Genomic DNA, 13,292 nt, shown 5'->3' with positions numbered 1-13,292 from the left:
CAGTCCATGTTGGAGCAGGTTTAGATACAGTCTAAAGTATAGATCTCAAAGTCTGTGCACAGAATTAGCAAGGGCCTCGCACCTTCTGATGCATCAGGTAGGTGCACAATAGCATAGCCTAACCCTCTGTACTTTGGTCTATATTGATGCGGGACATAGACAGCCAGCTGATGACCAATCCATTAGTGCAATGGATGGCTGGAAGCATTTGTCTTTGCCTTTGCAATACCACAGAAGCAATGCATGGTCAATGTACAGCAATGACACACCTGTGTGAACAGCCAGGAGACCCCCCCCCCCATGTTATGTTACATAGTTACATAGTTAGTACGGTCGAAAAAAGACATATGTCCATCAAGTTCAACCAGGGAATTAAGGGGTAGGGGTGTGGCGCGATATTGGGGAAGGGATGAGATTTTATATTTCTTCATAAGCATTAATCTTATTTTGTCAATTAGGAACATTCAGCACCCACCCGCTATCAAGGCAGCTGCCTATCATGTCATGCCCTACCTGCACAGGTGTGCTGGCTACTCAAATGATCCAATTAAGGAGGCCATTTAGTCAGCAGCAGCAGAAGTCCTGTGCCTGGACGCTCCAAACAGCGGCCAGACACAAGCAGAAGCAGAAGCAGCAGAAGCAGCAGCAGCACCACCTTTTGTTTTTTGGCTGCAGCAGCAGCAAGGCCACAGGGCTGGCTAGCTGGCTAGCCAGCAAGCAGGTAGCAATGAAAGTAGGAATCTTCTTTTTAACCCTGTAAGGGGGTGGTGCACTGTACCCCGAAGATACTGCCAATATCGGGTCAATTGCATAGGGGCGACGGAAGCAAGCTTCGAAATCGGCCCCCGTTCTCAAAATCCATTTTAATATATGGTCCCCAGATAGGGGACGTATCAGATATTAAACTGATAAGAACAGATACTACACTTGATCTTAGCCAAAAGGCCGAGAAGCGATAACCGTGAAAGGGGCGGGCCCAACAAGGTGCCCTTCATGGGCACTATCACTGCTTGCTGTCAGGGAGGCTGCCAGACAATTTTCCATGCACACTCTGGGCTGGGGGGCAGTCAACCACCAGTACACACAGCAGAACCTAAACCATACCATTATTGCTAAGCAGCAAGACAGGGGCCCATTGCACTCCCACGGGGCCTTTTTAAATGCAATCCATAACCCGGATTTGCCAGGAACCCTTCTTACTCCTCCTACTTGCATGTGACACTGGGCTTAGGATCTGCATAGGAAACACACACACAAGCACACACCTACCTTTGTTGCCTGCAGATGCCTCCTTGGCTGTCCCCAAACGGTAATCAAACCAACACCCACGGGAAGCTGTAAGCATAGAGGACATGCCTGCACCCCATTGGACTTACCTGTGTGGGTTAAATCCGGGTTATTTGACAACCTATGGCGGTGATGGTTCTGCTCAGGCAGAGCAGTGCTGATGCTCCTCATAAAGCTGTCGCTGCTGTGAAGGTTCTAGGTGACATCACAAATCCCTATGGTTACATACACAACAAAAGCTGAGGTTGTTGTTGTTTACACTCTGCAAGGCCTGTGGAAGTGAGTGACATCATAGCACTGTAGTTCTGAGGGTTCTAGATGGATGCAACAATCTCCTGTTGCTTCTATGAAGGCCATAATAGACGACATCACCAAACAGCTCCATAGTCACATACACAGCAAAGGAGAGATGTTGTTTACACACCTAGTGATGTTCAGTGGTATTGAGTGACATCACAGCACAGTGCTAAGGCTCCTGGGCCTGGACACAGCAGCGGCTGCAATATCTCAACGGAGAATACGTTTATATATATGTGTGTGTGTGCGCGTATATATATATAGATATATATATATATATATATATATATTTCCTCCGCCAAAATCACTTTTAAAACCCATTTCCACCTTTTTTTTCCCTTCTCTTCCTCTTACTTTTTTTTCACGTTTTTTTACGTTTTTCTCCTTTTCGCCTCTTTTCTGGGCGTATTATTCTTCTTTTTCTTCTTTTTTTTCGTCTAATGCATACCCCAATCAGTGCAGCAATGCTTATTCAATACCGCCAGCAGATGGAGACACTGGGGGATAATTTTCTAAGGATTTATACTGATTATTTTCCTGTCTGAATTTGTCGCACAGAAAGTTGCAGGCCAAATATGTGTGACATTTCTGCGACTTTAGCTTCTAGAGCATTTTTACAACATTTATACATAGGTGCTGAATACATAAAAAGCGACTGTTCAGCGACAGACAAGTCGCATCGGCTGAAAGTAGGCCAGAATGTCAGTCCATGTTGGAGCAGGTTTAGATACAGTCTAAAGTATAGATCTCAAAGTCTGTGCACAGAATTTAGCAAGGGCCTCGCACCTTCTGATGCATCAGGTAGGTGCACAATAGCATAGCCTAACCCTCTGTACTTTGGTCTATATTGATGCGGGACATAGACAGCCAGCTGATGACCAATCCATTAGTGCAATGGATGGCTGGAAGCATTTGTCTTTGCCTTTGCAATACCACAGAAGCAATGCATGGTCAATGTACAGCAAATGACACACCTGTGTGAACAGCCAGGAGACCCCCCCCCCCCCCATGTTATGTTACATAGTTACATAGTTAGTACGGTCGAAAAAAGACATATGTCCATCAAGTTCAACCAGGGAATTAAGGGGTAGGGGTGTGGCGCGATATTGGGGAAGGGATGAGATTTTATATTTCTTCATAAGCATTAATCTTATTTTGTCAATTAGGAACATTCAGCACCCACCCGCTATCAAGGCAGCTGCCTATCATGTCATGCCCTACCTGCACAGGTGTGCTGGCTACAGAAATGATCCAATTAAGGAGGCCATTTAGTCAGCAGCAGCAGAAGTCCTGTGCCTGGACGCTCCAACAGCGGCCAGACACAAGCAGAAGCAGAAGCAGCAGAAGCAGCAGCAGCACCACCCTTTTGTTTTTTGGCTGCAGCAGCAGCAAGGCCACAGGCTGGCTAGCTGGCTAGCCAGCAAGCAGGTAGCAATGAAAGTAGGAATCTTTCTTTTTAACCCTGTAAGGGGTGGTGCACTGTACCCGAAGATACTGCCATATCGGGTCAATGCATAGGGCGACGGAAGCAAGCTTCGAAATCGGCCCCCGTTCTCAAAAATCCATTTAATATATGGTCCCCAGATAGGGGACGTATCAGATATTAAACTGATAAGAACAGATACTACACTTGATCTTAGCCAAAAGGCCGAGAAGCGATAACCGTGAAAGGGGCGGGCCCAACAAGGTGCCCTTCATGGGCACTATCAACTGCTTGCTGTCAGGGAGGCTGCCAGACAATTTTCCATGCACACTCTGGGCTGGGGGGCAGTCAACCACCAGTACACACAGCAGAACCTAAACCCATACCATTATTGCTAAGCAGCAAGACAGGGGCCCATTGCACTCCCACGGGGCCTTTTTAAATGCAATCCATAACCCGGATTTGCCAGGAACCCTTCTTACTCCTCCTACTTGCATGTGACACTGGGCTTAGGATCTGCATAGGAAACACACACACAAGCACACACCTACCTTTGTTGCCTGCAGATGCCTCCTTGGCTGTCCCCCAAAACGGTATCAACCAACACCCACGGGAAGCTGTAAGCATAGAGGACATGCCTGCACCCCATTGGACTTACCTGTGTGGGTTAAATCCGGGTTATTTGACAACCTATGGCGGTGATGGTTCTGCTCAGGCAGAGCAGTGCTGATGCTCCTCATAAAGCTGTCGCTGCTGTGAAGGTTCTAGGTGACATCACAAATCCCTATGGTTACATACACACCAAAGCTGGGTTGTTGTTGTTTACACTCTGCAAGGCCTGTGGAAGTGAGTGACATCATAGCACTGTAGTTCTGAGGGTTCTAGATGGATGCAACAATCTCCTGTTGCTTCTATGAAGGCCATAATAGACGACATCACCAAACAGCTCCATAGTCACATACACAGCAAAGGAGAGATGTTGTTTACACCTAGTGATGTCAGTGGTTTTGAGTGACATCACAGCACAGTGCTAAGGCTCTGGGCTGGACACAGCAGCGGCTGCAATATCTCAACGGAGAATACGTTTATATATATGTGTGTGTGTGCGGTATATATATATATATATATATATATATATATATATATATATATATATTTCTCCGCCGAAATCACTTTTAAACCCATTTCCACCTTTTTTTTCCCTTCTCTTCCTCTTACTTTTTTTCACGTTTTTTTACGTTTTTCTCCTTTTCGCCTCTTTTCTGGGCGTATTATTCTTCTTTTTCTTCTTTTTTTTCGTCTAATGCATACCCCATCAGTGCAGCAATGCTTATTCAATACCGCCAGCAGATGGAGACACTGGGGAATAATTTTCTAAGGATTTATACTGATTTTTCCTGTCTGAATTTGTCGCACAGAAAGTTGCAGGCCAAATATGTGTGACATTTCTGCGACTTTAGCTTCTAGAGCATTTTTACAACATTATACATAGGTGCTGAATACATAAAAAGCGACTGTTCAGCGACAGACAAGTCGCATCGGCTGAAAGTAGGCCAGAATGTCAGTCCATGTTGGAGCAGGTTTAGATACAGTCTAAAGTATAGATCTCAAAGTCTGTGCACAGAATTTAGCAAGGGCCTCGCACCTTCTGATGCATCAGGTAGGTGCACAATAGCATAGCCTAACCCTCTGTACTTTGGTCTATATTGATGCGGGACATAGACAGCCAGCTGATGACCAATCCATTAGTGCAATGGATGGCTGGAAGCATTTGTCTTTGCCTTTGCAATACCACAGAAGCAATGCATGTCAATGTACAGCAATGACACACCTGTGTGAACAGCCAGGAGACCCCCCCCCCCCCCATGTTATGTTACATAGTTACATAGTTAGTACGGTCGAAAAAAGACATATGTCCATCAAGTTCAACCAGGGAATTAAGGGGTAGGGGTGTGGCGCGATATTGGGGAAGGGATGAGATTTTATATTTCTTCATAAGCATTAATCTTATTTTGTCAATTAGGAACATTCAGCACCCACCCGCTATCAAGGCAGCTGCCTATCATGTCATGCCCTACCTGCACAGGTGTGCTGGCTACTGAAATGATCCAATTAAGGAGGCCATTTAGTCAGCAGCAGCAGAAGTCCTGTGCCTGGACGCTCCAACAGCGGCCAGACACAAGCAGAAGCAGAAGCAGCAGAAGCAGCAGCAGCACCACCTTTTGTTTTTGGCTGCAGCAGCAGCAAGGCCCACAGGGCTGGCTAGCTGGCTAGCCAGCAAGCAGGTAGCAATGAAAGTAGGAATCTTTCTTTTTAACCCTGTAAGGGGGTGGTGCACTGTACCCGAAGATACTGCCATATCGGGTCAATGCATAGGGCGACGGAAGCAAGCTTCGAAATCGGCCCCCGTTCTCAAAAATCCATTTAATATATGGTCCCCAGATAGGGGACGTATCAGATATTAAACTGATAAGAACAGATACTACACTTGATCTTAGCCAAAAGGCCGAGAAGCGATAACCGTGAAAGGGGCGGGCCCAACAAGGTGCCCTTCATGGGCACTATCACTGCTTGCTGTCAGGGAGGCTGCCAGACAATTTTCCATGCACACTCTGGGCTGGGGGGCAGTCAACCACCAGTACACACAGCAGAACCTAAACCCATACCATTATTGCTAAGCAGCAAGACAGGGGCCCATTGCACTCCCACGGGGCCTTTTTAAATGCAATCCATAACCCGGATTTGCCAGGAACCCTTTCTTACTCCTCCTACTTGCATGTGACACTGGGCTTAGGATCTGCATAGGAAACACACACACAAGCACACACCTACCTTTGTTGCCTGCAGATGCCTCCTTGGCTGTCCCCAAACGGTATCAAACCAACACCCACGGGAAGCTGTAAGCATAGAGGACATGCCTGCACCCCATTGGACTTACCTGTGTGGGTTAAATCCGGGTTATTTGACAACCTATGGCGGTGATGGTTCTGCTCAGGCAGAGCAGTGCTGATGCTCCTCATAAAGCTGTCGCTGCTGTGAAGGTTCTAGGTGACATCACAAATCCCTATGGTTACATACACAACAAAGCTGGGTTGTTGTTGTTTACACTCTGCAAGGCCTGTGGAAGTGAGTGACATCATAGCACTGTAGTTCTGAGGGTTCTAGATGGATGCAACAATCTCCTGTTGCTTCTATGAAGGCCATAATAGACGACATCACCAAACAGCTCCATAGTCACATACACAGCAAAGGAGAGATGTTGTTTACACCTAGTGATGTCAGTGGTATTGAGTGACATCACAGCACAGTGCTAAGGCTCCTGGGCCTGGACACAGCAGCGGCTGCAATATCTCAACGGAGAATACGTTTATATATATGTGTGTGTGTGCGCGTATATATATATATATATATATATATATATATATATATATATATATATATATATATTTCTCCGCCGAAATCACTTTTAAACCCATTTCCACCTTTTTTTCCCTTCTCTTCCTCTTACTTTTTTTTTCACGTTTTTTTACGTTTTTCTCCTTTTCGCCTCTTTTCTGGGCGTATTATTCTTCTTTTTCTTCTTTTTTTTCGTCTAATGCATACCCCATCAGTGCAGCAATGCTTATTCAATACCGCCAGCAGATGGAGACACTGGGGGATAATTTTCTAAGGATTTATACTGATTTTTCCTGTCTGAATTTGTCGCACAGAAAGTTGCAGGCCAAATATGTGTGACATTTCTGCGACTTTAGCTTCTAGAGCATTTTTACAACATTATACATAGGTGCTGAATACATAAAAAGCGACTGTTCAGCGACAGACAAGTCGCATCGGCTGAAAGTAGGCCAGAATGTCAGTCCATGTTGGAGCAGGTTTAGATACAGTCTAAAGTATAGATCTCAAAGTCTGTGCACAGAATTTAGCAAGGGCCTCGCACCTTCTGATGCATCAGGTAGGTGCACAATAGCATAGCCTAACCCTCTGTACTTTGGTCTATATTGATGCGGGACATAGACAGCCAGCTGATGACCAATCCATTAGTGCAATGGATGGCTGGAAGCATTTGTCTTTGCCTTTGCAATACCACAGAAGCAATGCATGGTCAATGTACAGCAATGACACACCTGTGTGAACAGCCAGGAGACCCCCCCCCCCCCCCATGTTATGTTACATAGTTACATAGTTAGTACGGTCGAAAAAAGACATATGTCCATCAAGTTCAACCAGGGAATTAAGGGGTAGGGGTGTGGCGCGATATTGGGGAAGGGATGAGATTTTATATTTCTTCATAAGCATTAATCTTATTTTGTCAATTAGGAACATTCAGCACCCACCCGCTATCAAGGCAGCTGCCTATCATGTCATGCCCTACCTGCACAGGTGTGCTGGCTACTCAAATGATCCAATTAAGGAGGCCATTTAGTCAGCAGCAGCAGAAGTCCTGTGCCTGGACGCTCCAACAGCGGCCAGACACAAGCAGAAGCAGAAGCAGCAGAAGCAGCAGCAGCACCACCTTTTGTTTTTTGGCTGCAGCAGCAGCAAGGCCCACAGGGCTGGCTAGCTGGCTAGCCAGCAAGCAGGTAGCAATGAAAGTAGGAATCTTTCTTTTTAACCCTGTAAGGGGGTGGTGCACTGTACCCGAAGATACTGCCATATCGGGTCAATGCATAGGGCGACGGAAGCAAGCTTCGAAATCGGCCCCCGTTCTCAAAAATCCATTTAATATATGGTCCCCAGATAGGGGACGTATCAGATATTAAACTGATAAGAACAGATACTACACTTGATCTTAGCCAAAAGGCCGAGAAGCGATAACCGTGAAAGGGGCGGGCCCAACAAGGTGCCCTTCATGGGCACTATCACTGCTTGCTGTCAGGGAGGCTGCCAGACAATTTTCCATGCACACTCTGGGCTGGGGGGCAGTCAACCACCAGTACACACAGCAGAACCTAAACCCATACCATTATTGCTAAGCAGCAAGACAGGGGCCCATTGCACTCCCACGGGGCCTTTTTAAATGCAATCCATAACCCGGATTTGCCAGGAACCCTTCTTACTCCTCCTACTTGCATGTGACACTGGGCTTAGGATCTGCATAGGAAACACACACACAAGCACACACCTACCTTTGTTGCCTGCAGATGCCTCCTTGGCTGTCCCCAAACGGTATCAAACCAACACCCACGGGAAGCTGTAAGCATAGAGGACATGCCTGCACCCCATTGGACTTACCTGTGTGGGTTAAATCCGGGTTATTTGACAACCTATGGCGGTGATGGTTCTGCTCAGGCAGAGCAGTGCTGATGCTCCTCATAAAGCTGTCGCTGCTGTGAAGGTTCTAGGTGACATCACAAATCCCTATGGTTACATACACAACAAAGCTGGGTTGTTGTTGTTTACACTCTGCAAGGCCTGTGGAAGTGAGTGACATCATAGCACTGTAGTTCTGAGGGTTCTAGATGGATGCAACAATCTCCTGTTGCTTCTATGAAGGCCATAATAGACGACATCACCAAACAGCTCCATAGTCACATACACAGCAAAGGAGAGATGTTGTTTACACCTAGTGATGTCAGTGGTATTGAGTGACATCACAGCACAGTGCTAAGGCTCCTGGGCCTGGACACAGCAGCGGCTGCAATATCTCAACGGAGAATACGTTTATATATATGTGTGTGTGTGTGCGCGTATATATATATATATATATATATATATATATATATATATATATATATTTCTCCGCCGAAATCACTTTTAAACCCATTTCCACCTTTTTTTCCCTTCTCTTCCTCTTACTTTTTTTTCACGTTTTTTTACGTTTTTCTCCTTTTCGCCTCTTTTCTGGGCGTATTATTCTTCTTTTTCTTCTTTTTTTTCGTCTAATGCATACCCCATCAGTGCAGCAATGCCTATTCAATACCGCCAGCAGATGGAGACACTGGGGGATAATTTTCTAAGGATTTATACTGATTTTTCCTGTCTGAATTTGTCGCACAGAAAGTTGCAGGCCAAATATGTGTGACATTTCTGCGACTTTAGCTTCTAGAGCATTTTTACAACATTATACATAGGTGCTGAATACATAAAAAGCGACTGTTCAGCGACAGACAAGTCGCATCGGCTGAAAGTAGGCCAGAATGTCAGTCCATGTTGGAGCAGGTTTAGATACAGTCTAAAGTATAGATCTCAAAGTCTGTGCACAGAATTTAGCAAGGGCCTCGCACCTTCTGATGCATCAGGTAGGTGCACAATAGCATAGCCTAACCCTCTGTACTTTGGTCTATATTGATGCGGGACATAGACAGCCAGCTGATGACCAATCCATTAGTGCAATGGATGGCTGGAAGCATTTGTCTTTGCCTTTGCAATACCACAGAAGCAATGCATGGTCAATGTACAGCAATGACACACCTGTGTGAACAGCCAGGAGACCCCCCCCCCCCCATGTTATGTTACATAGTTACATAGTTAGTACGGTCGAAAAAAGACATATGTCCATCAAGTTCAACCAGGGAATTAAGGGGTAGGGGTGTGGCGCGATATTGGGGAAGGGATGAGATTTTATATTTCTACATAAGCATTAATCTTATTTTGTCAATTAGGAACATTCAGCACCCACCCGCTATCAAGGCAGCTGCCTATCATGTCATGCCCTACCTGCACAGGTGTGCTGGCTACTCAAATGATCCAATTAAGGAGGCCATTTAGTCAGCAGCAGCAGAAGTCCTATGCCTGGACGCTCCAACAGCGGCCAGACACAAGCAGAAGCAGAAGCAGCAGAAGCAGCAGCAGCACCACCTTTTGTTTTTTGGCTGCAGCAGCAGCAAGGCCCACAGGGCTGGCTAGCTGGCTAGCCAGCAAGCAGGTAGCAATGAAAGTAGGAATCTTTCTTTTTAACCCTGTAAGGGGGTGGTGCACTGTACCCGAAGATACTGCCATATCGGGTCAATGCATAGGGCGACGGAAGCAAGCTTCGAAATCGGCCCCCGTTCTCAAAAATCCATTTAATATATGGTCCCCAGATAGGGGACGTATCAGATATTAAACTGATAAGAACAGATTTTTTTAACTTGACTACCCTTACGGGGGCAACTTTATTAAAAATTAAATAATGTTAACAAAGTTGTGCAAATATGTCAATAAATACAGTTACATATAAATAACATATTTACAACATATTAAAACATAAAATGGGCACTTGGTGGCTTTACAAGATAGAATTCCATTCTTTTAAAAACCATTTTCTAGATAAAAGCGGAAATCTCTTCTTGTCTAAAAGATAGTACTGGTACATTTCATAAAAACAGATAGATAAAATGTCCTTCACAGATAAAACCTCATGCTTGAACAATAAAATATTCCTGGCCTTCCACAGAGCTGCCTTCACACAGTTTATGATCTTCCATGCAATAGTCTCTTGAGTCCGTGTTGGGCATTCCAGGCAACCATAAAAAACCACTGCAATATTTAAGTCTTTTAGTCCAGTTACCCTTTTTACCAGAGGGAGTATCTTTGTCCATATTTTCTGCGAGTAAAAACAAGTCCATATTAGATGGTGCACGGTCTCCTCTTGTCGGCATCCCTCCCTCGGGCAGGTTGCAGAGTTGGATAATCCTCTTCGGTGCTGGAATGCCCGGCATGGAAGACACTCGTGTGCGCAGCTCCAGGCCAGGTCCTTCTGTGAATTAAAAAGATAATTAATACTCAACATCTTCCAAATCTGTATACACTTCTGTTCGTTAAAATTTTTGATGGGAGTCACGGTACTGGTTTCTTTTATTTCCTTTAGTAGTTTTTTGCTATTGCACAGATCCTGAACACTTTTACCTTTAAAATTATATAAGTTTAAAATTTTTCCTAAAATCATGTATTGAGGGGGTAAATTCAAAGAATAAGGGCAACTTAAAACTGTAGAAAACCAGCCGTTCCTCCGCATAAAATAACCAGTATTAAAACGAACAAAATAAGACCAGTAGCTATCTTTAAAAACAGTAGTAAAACACATGCTAAAAAACTTTATTAAAAGGAAAGCTTTAAAATCTGGAAAATCCTTACCGCCCCTGGAGTTCGGTTTTATCACAATTTGTCTCTTTAATTTTTCGCTCTTAGAACTCCAAAAGAAAGTAAAACAAGCTTTTGTTATTTTCTTTAGAACCATTTCGGGGGGTGGGAAAACCAGACTTAAATACAATAAAATAGGTAAAAGCACCATTTTTGTAATTAAAACCTTCCCTTCCATTGTAAGTTCTCGCATGTTCCACATACATATTTTCTTATTTATTTTTTGAGCCACCAAGTCCCAGCTATTAAAACCATTATTAGACTCGTCAAAGGAGACACCTAAAATCTGCACCGACTCAGACACAGGGACGGGCACATCATACAAAGGCATTCCGCCTATGTTTAAAATGTTACTTTTGTTAAAATTGACTTTAAAACCGGAGGCACAATTAAAATATTGAATCTGTTTTAGCGTCTTCTGAAGCGATGGGGTGTCCCTGCAAAACACCGCAACATCGTCCATGTACCCCACTACCTTCGCCTCTAGTCCCCCTCCTCCTGGCAGGGGGACTCCATGGATCTGCTTATCCTTTCGTATTGTACATAAAAGAGGCTCTATTGCGCAAATGAAGAGTAGTGGGGACAAGGGACACCCCTGCTTCACTCCGGAATTTAAAATCACGCCCTGTGTCTTAAAACCATTTACTAAAATTTTACTAGTACAGTTATCATAAAAAGCTCTAAGAGACAATAAAAAGCCATCAGGTATACCCATTTTCTCTAAAACCTTAAAAAGATAAAAATGTGACACCCTGTCGAAAGCTTTTTCAAAATCTATGGATAAAACCGCCAGCTTTCCTTTTCTTAATTTGGTGTCGCTAATTACATCCTTTAAAAGGTTTAGGTTCTCCCATAAACTCCTCCCAGGCACCCCACAGACTTGGTTTGTATGAATTATTTTATGGATTACGTTCTTTAAGCGGTTAGCACACAGTTTCGCCATTATTTTATAGTCGCAGTTCAGAAGGGTGATTGGTCTCCAGTTTTTGAGTTCCGACCGGTCTCCCTTTTTGAATAGCAGGGAGACATCACCCTTCTTCCATGAGCCTGGGAGGATTTTAGACTTAAAGACTTCCGTAAAAAGGGAGAACAAATCTTCTTTTAAAATACCATAAAAAGTAACATAAAATTCAATGGGTATACCATCCGGCCCAGGCACTTTACCTGTTTTAAAACTCTTGACGGTCTCTAAAATCTCCTGCTCTGAAATATTCTGCAATAAAAAAGACTGTGAGACAGGATCTAAAAAATTAGTGATCTCCTTTAACGAGTCATTCATAAAACATTCATCAATGTGTTTTACATTAAAAAGATCCGCATAAAACTCTTGCACCTTTTTTAAAATACCCTGTACATCATTCACTCCTTCAATGTTTTCTATTAACCTTCTATTTTCATGTATTTTCTTAAAAAAATACCTGGAGCAGGTCTCGTTTTCCTCAAGATGCTGTATTCGAGACCTAAAGATAATTTATTTTCCTTTCTGCTCCAGGCACTTAGTTATTTCTTTTTTAAGATCATGTACCTCCTTCTCCACCTCCATCCCATGTGCTCTGAATTTGTACAGGGTTTGCAGACGAGTATTTAGGATATTATAAAATTCACGTTTTTCTTTAGCTTTCCTAACCCCAACACGGATAAAAAATTCTTTTATTTTTAGTTTCATTTTTTCCCACCAGATACTGGTGGGAGTGTTGGGGTCTTTTACTCGTCTGCATTCCTTGTAAAAGGTGATAAAATCTGATAAAACCTGCGGATCTTCTAAAAGGGACACGTTTAACTTCCAGGCATTCCTACCAGTTCTCCTTTTAAAATCACTTTTAACTTTAAAATACAATAATTTATGGTCAGAAAAAACATTGGTAAAAAGATCACAGTTAAAAGGCAGTACTTGATAAGAACAAAAAATAAAATCTATCCTGGAGCTACAGCTTGCATTGCTCCAGGTAACACCGTCTTCCTCTGGTATGTTAAAATTACATTTTTTAAAAACATCAGTGAGATTAAAATCTAAAATCAAGTTTTTTAACATAAAAGACGTCTTATCATAGTTCCTACTCACTGCGTTCGAAAAACGGCGTTCTCCCCTTAAAATACAATTAAAATCACCTGATAAAACAAGAGGACTAGAATTGTTAATAAAAAGGGGTAAAAACTCCAACATTTTTATTCTTTCATTCTTATCAGGAGAACCATAAAAATTTAAAAACTGCCATTTAATACC

The 13,292-nt window shown here is 43.6% G+C and overlaps 5 non-coding genes across 5 annotated transcripts; all 5 read right to left on the bottom strand.

Annotated features, from left to right (window-relative positions):
- Positions 1-762: 762 nt before the first annotated feature.
- On the bottom strand, positions 763-957 carry LOC130326556 (U2 spliceosomal RNA). Its single transcript, XR_008871144.1, has one exon. It is a non-coding gene; the product is annotated as a U2 spliceosomal RNA (small nuclear RNA).
- Positions 958-3,053: 2,096 nt separating this feature from the next.
- LOC130326491 (U2 spliceosomal RNA) lies at positions 3,054-3,244 on the bottom strand. Its single transcript, XR_008871084.1, has one exon. It is a non-coding gene; the product is annotated as a U2 spliceosomal RNA (small nuclear RNA).
- Positions 3,245-5,334: 2,090 nt separating this feature from the next.
- LOC130326490 (U2 spliceosomal RNA) lies at positions 5,335-5,525 on the bottom strand. The gene has a single exon (XR_008871083.1). It is a non-coding gene; the product is annotated as a U2 spliceosomal RNA (small nuclear RNA).
- A 2,104-nt stretch (positions 5,526-7,629) lies between these two features.
- On the bottom strand, positions 7,630-7,820 carry LOC130326488 (U2 spliceosomal RNA). The gene has a single exon (XR_008871082.1). It is a non-coding gene; the product is annotated as a U2 spliceosomal RNA (small nuclear RNA).
- A 2,094-nt stretch (positions 7,821-9,914) lies between these two features.
- On the bottom strand, positions 9,915-10,103 carry LOC130326563 (U2 spliceosomal RNA). The gene has a single exon (XR_008871149.1). It is a non-coding gene; the product is annotated as a U2 spliceosomal RNA (small nuclear RNA).
- Between the last annotated feature and the right edge of the window lie 3,189 nt (positions 10,104-13,292).

The sequence above is a fragment of the Hyla sarda genome, unplaced genomic scaffold (assembly GCF_029499605.1).
Source record: "Hyla sarda isolate aHylSar1 unplaced genomic scaffold, aHylSar1.hap1 scaffold_285, whole genome shotgun sequence".
Classification (NCBI taxonomy): Eukaryota; Metazoa; Chordata; class Amphibia; order Anura; family Hylidae; genus Hyla; species Hyla sarda.
This window is presented reverse-complemented; position numbering and strand designations above follow the sequence as displayed.